Genomic DNA, 6,000 nt, shown 5'->3' on the forward strand with positions numbered 1-6,000 from the left:
GCTCAAAAATCACGCTCAGGAGTCTAATTTCCGACATTTCAGACATTTTGAAAACTGCAGGGGGGTTTGGGCAAAATATGACCCATCGCTGTTTACGGTAATTGGCATATTTTCGGTATGGAACGTCGTAATTTGAAACTGAAAATTGATGCAGAGAGTCAGAATTCCGCTCAAAAATCACGTTCAGGAGTCAAATTTCCGACATTTCAGACATTTTGAAAACTGCAGGGGTTTTTGGGCAAAATATGACCCATTGCCGTTTATAGTAATTGGTTTATTTTCGGTATGAAATATCGTAATTTGAAACTGAAAATAGGTGCAGAGAGTCAGAATTCGGCTCAAGAATCACGCTCAGGAGTCAAATTTCCGACATTTCAGACATTTTAAAAACTGCAGGGGGGTTTGGGCAAAATATGACCAATCGCTGTTTTCAGTAACTGGCATATTTTCGGTATGAAACGTCGTAATTTGAAACTGAAAATAAATGCAGAGAGTCAGTATTCGGCTCGAAAATCACGCTCAAGAGTCAAATTTCCGACATTTCAGACATTTTCAAAACTGCAGGGGTGTTTGGGCAAAATATGACCCATCGCCGTTTTTAGTAATTGGCATATTTTCGGTATAAAAAGTCGTAATTTGAAACTGAAAATAGGTGCAGAGAGTCAGAATTCGGATAAAAAATCACGCTCAGGAGTCAAATTTCCGACATTTCAGACATTTTGAAAACTGCAGGGGGGTTTGGTCAAAATATGACCCATCGCCGTTTACAGTAATTGGCATATTTTCGGTATGAAACGTCGTATTTTGAAACTGAAAATAGGTGCAGAGAGTCAAAATTCGGCTCAAATATCACGCTCAGGAGTGAAATTTCCGACATTTCAGACATTTTGAAAACTGCAGGGGGGTTTGGGCAAAATATGACCCATCGCTGTTTACAGTAATTGGCATATTGTCGGTATGGAACGTCGTAATTTGAAACTGAAAATTGATGCAGAGAGTCAGAATTCGGCTCAAAAATCACGCTCAGGATTCAAATTTCCGACACTTCAGACATTTTGAAAACTGCAGGGGGATTTGGGCAAAATAAGACCCATCGCCGTTTTCAGTAATTGGCATATTTTCGGTATAAAAAGTCGTAATTTGAAACTGCAAATAGGTGAAGAGAGTCAGAATTCGGACAATAAATCACGCTCAGGAGTCAAATTTCAGACATTTCAGACATTTTGAAAACTGCAGGGGGGTTTGAACAAAATATGACCCATAGCCGTTTACAGTAATTGGCATCTTTTCGGTATGAAACGTCGTAATTTGAAACTGTAAATTGATGCAGAGAGTCAGAATTCGGCTCCAAAATCACGCTCAAGAGTCAAATTTCCGACATTTCAGACATTTTGAAAACTGCAGGGGGGTTTGGGCAAAATATGACCCATCGCCGTTTTCAGTAATTGGCATATTTTCGGTATAAAAAGTCGTAATTTGAAACTGAAAATAGGTGCAGATAGTTAGAATTCAGCTCAAAAATCACGCTCAGGTGTCAAATTTCCAACGTTTCAGACATTTTAAAAATGCAGGGGGAGTTTTGGCATAATATGACCCATCGCCGTTTTCAGTAATTGGCATATTTTAGGTATGAAACTTCGTAATTTGAAACTGAAAATAGGTGCAGAGAGTCAGAATTTGGCTCAAAAATCACGCTCAGGAGTCAAATTTCCGACATTTCAGACATTTTGAAAACTGCAGGGGGGTTTGGGCAAAATATGACCCATCGCCGTTTACAGTAATTGGCATATTTTCGGTATGAAACGTCGTAATTTGAAACTGAAAATAGGTGGAGAGAGTCAGAATTCGGCTCAAAAATCACGCACAGTAGTCAAATTTACGACATTTCAGACATTTTGAAAACTGCAGGGGGGTTTGGGCAAAACATGACCCATCGCCGTTTTCAGTAATTGGCATATTTTCGGTATAAAAAGTCGTAATTTGAAACTGAAAATAGGTGCAGAGAGTCAGAATTCGGCTCAAAAATCACGCTCAGGAGACAAATTTCCAACATTTCAGACATTTTAAAAATGCAGGGGGGGTTTTGGCATAATATGACCCATCGCCGTTTTCAGTAATTGGCATATTTTAGGTATGAAACTTCGTAATTTGAAACTGAAAATAGGTGCAGAGAGTCAGAATTCGGCTCAAAAATCACGCTCAGGAGTCAAATTTCCGACATTTCAGACATTTTGAAAACCGCAGGGGGGTTTGGGCAAAATATGACCCATCGCTGTTTACAGTAATTGGCATATTTTCGGTATGAAACGTCGTAATTTGAAACTGAAAATAGGTGGAGAGAGTCAGAATTCGGCTCAAAAATCACGCACAGTAGTCAAATTTACGACATTTCAGACATTTTGAAAACTGCAGGGAGGTTTGGGCAAAACATGACCCATGGCCGTTTTCAGTAATTGGCATATTTTCGGTATAAAAAGTCGTAATTTGAAACTGAAAATAGGTGCAGAGTCAGAATTCGGCTCGAAAATCACGCTCAGGAGTCAAATTTCCGACATTTCAGACATTTTGAAAACTGCAGGGGGGGGTTTGGCCAAAATATGACACATCGCTGTTTACAGTAATTTGCATATTTTCGGTATGAAACGTCGTAATTTGAAACTGAAAATAGGCGCAGAGAGTCAGAATTCGGCTCAAAAATCACGCTCAGGAGTAAAATTTCCGACATTTCAGACATTTTAAAAACTGCAGGGGGGTTTGGGCAAAATATGACTATCGCCGTTTTCAATAATTGGCATATTTTAGGTATGAAACGTCGTAATTTCAAACTGAAAATAGCTGCAGAGAGTCAGAATTCGGCTCAAAAATCACGCTCAGGAATCAAATTTCCGACATTACAGACATTTTGAAAACTGCAGGGGGGTTTGGGCAAGATATGACCCATCGCCGTTTACAGTAATTGGCATATTTTCGGTATGAAACGTCGTAATTTGAAACTGAAAATAGGTGCAGAGAGTCAGAATTCGGCTCAAAAATCACGCTCTGGAGTCATATTTCCGACATTTCAGACATTTTGAAAACTGCACGGGAGTTTGTGCAAAATATGACCCATCGCCGTTTTCAGTAATTGGCATATTTTCTGTATAAAAAGTCGTAATTTGAAACTGAAATTAGGTGCAGAGAGTCAGAATTCAGATAAAAAATCACGCTCAGGAGTCAAATTTCCGACATTTCAGACATTTTGAAAACAGCAGGGGGGGTTTGGGCAAAATATGACCCATCGCTGTTTACAGTAATTGGCATATTTTCGGTATGAAACGTCGTAATTTGAAACTGAAAATAGGTGCAGAGAGTCAGGATTTAGATCAAAAATCACGCTCAGGAGTCAAATTTCCGACATTTCAGACATTTTGAAAACTGCAGGGGGGTTTGGGCAAAATATGACCCATCGCCGTTTTCAGTAATTGGCATATTTTCTGTATAAAAAGTCGTAATTTGAAACTGAAAATAGGTGCAGAGAGTCAGAATTCGGATAAAAAATCTCGCTCAGGAGTCAAATTTCCGACATTTCAGACATTTTGAAAACTGCAGGGGGGTTTGGGCAAAATATGACCCATCGCTGTTTACAGTAATTGGTTTATTTTCGGTATGAAACATTGTAATTTGAAACTGAAAATAGGTGCAGAGAGTCAGAATTCGGCTCAAGAATCACGCTCAGGAGTCAAATTTCCGACATTTCGGACATTTTAAAAACTGCAGGGGGTTTGGGCAAAATATGACCCATCACCGTTTTCAGTAATTGGCATATTTTCGGTATAAAAAGTCGTAATTTGAAACTGAAAATAAATGCAGAGAGTCAGTATTCGGCTCAAAAAACACGCTCTAGAGTCAAATTTCCGACATTTCAGACATTTTCAAAATTGCAGGGGGGTTTGGGCAAAATATGACCCATCGCCGTTTTCAGTAATTGGCATATTTTCGGTATAAAAAGTCGTAATTTGAAACTGAAAATGAATGCAGAGAGTCAGAATTCGGATAAAAAATCACGCTCAGGAGTCAAATTTCCGACATTTCAGACATTTTGAAAACTGCAAGGGGGTTTGGGCAAAATATGACCCATCGCCGTTTTCAGTAATTGGCATATTTTCTGTATAAAAAGTCGTAATTTGAAACTGAAATTAGGTGCAGAGAGTCAGAATTCAGATAAAAAATCACGCTCAGGAGTCAAATTTCCGACATTTCAGACATTTTGAAAACAGCAGGGGGGGTTTGGGCAAAATATGACCCATCGCTGTTTACAGTAATTGGCATATTTTCGGTATGAAACGTCATAATTTGAAACTGAAAATAGGTGCAGAGAGTCAGGATTTAGATCAAAAATCACGCTCAGGAGTCAAATTTCCGACATTTCAGACATTTTGAAAACTGCAGGGGGGTTTGGGCAAAATATGACCCATCGCCGTTTTCAGTAATTGGCATATTTTCGGTATAAAAAGTCGTAATTTGAAACTGAAAATAGGTGCAGAGAGTCAGAATTCGGGTAAAAAATCTCGCTCAGGAGTCAAATTTCCGACATTTCAGACATTTTGAAAACTGCAGGGGGGTTTGGGCAAAATATGACCCATCGCTGTTTACAGTAATTGGTTTATTTTCGGTATGAAACATCGTAATTTGAAACTGAAAATAGGTGCAGAGAGTCAGAATTCGGCTCAAGAATCACGCTCAGGAGTCAAATTTCCGACATTTCGGACATTTTAAAAACTGCACGGGGTTTGGGCAAAATATGACCCATCACCGTTTTCAGTAATTGGCATATTTTCGGTATAAAAAGTCGTAATTTGAAACTGAAAATAAATGCAGAGAGTCAGTATTCGGCTCAAAAAACACGCTCTAGAGTCAAATTTCCGACATTTCAGACATTTTCAAAACTGCAGGGGGGTTTGGGCAAAATATGACCCATCGCCGTTTTCAGTAATTGGCATATTTTCGGTATAAAAAGTCGAAATTTGAAACTGAAAATGAATGCAGAGAGTCAGAATTCGGATAAAAAATCACGCTCAGGAGTCAAATTTCCGACATTTCAGACATTTTGAAAACTGCAGGGGGGTTTGGGCAAAATATGACCCATCGCCGTTTACAGTAATTGGCATATTTTCGGTATGAAACGTCGTATTTTGAAACTGAAAATAGGTGCAGAGAGTCAGAATTCGGCTCAAAAATCACGCTCAGGAGTCAAATTTCCGACATTTCAGACATTTTGAAAACTGCAGGGGGGTTTGGGCAAAATATGACCCATCGCCGTTTTCAGTAATTGGCATATTTTCGGTATAAAAAGTCGTAATTTGAAACTGAAAATAGGTGCAGAGAGTCAGAATTCGGCTCAAAAATCACGCTCTGGAGTCATATTTCCGACATTTCAGACATTTTGAAAACTGCACGGGAGTTTGTGCAAAATATGACCCATCGCCGTTTTCAGTAATTGGCATATTTTCTGTATAAAAAGTCGTAATTTGAAACTGAAATTAGGTGCAGAGAGTCAGAATTCAGATAAAAAATCACGCTCAGGAGTCAAATTTCCGACATTTCAGACATTTTGAAAACAGCAGGGGGGGTTTGGGCAAAATATGACCCATCGCTGTTTACAGTAATTGGCATATTTTCGGTATGAAACGTCGTAATTTGAAACTGAAAATAGGTGCAGAGAGTCAGGATTTAGATCAAAAATCACGCTCAGGAGTCAAATTTCCGACATTTCAGACATTTTGAAAACTGCAGGGGGGTTTGGGCAAAATATGACCCATCGCCGTTTTCAGTAATTGGCATATTTTCTGTATAAAAAGTCGTAATTTGAAACTGAAAATAGGTGCAGAGAGTCAGAATTCGGATAAAAAATCTCGCTCAGGAGTCAAATTTCCGACATTTCAGACATTTTGAAAACTGCAGGGGGGTTTGGGCAAAATATGACCCATCGCTGTTTACAGTAATTGGTTTATTTTCGGTATG

Source organism: Procambarus clarkii, unplaced genomic scaffold (genome assembly GCF_040958095.1).
Source record: "Procambarus clarkii isolate CNS0578487 unplaced genomic scaffold, FALCON_Pclarkii_2.0 HiC_scaffold_117, whole genome shotgun sequence".
Classification (NCBI taxonomy): Eukaryota; Metazoa; Arthropoda; class Malacostraca; order Decapoda; family Cambaridae; genus Procambarus; species Procambarus clarkii.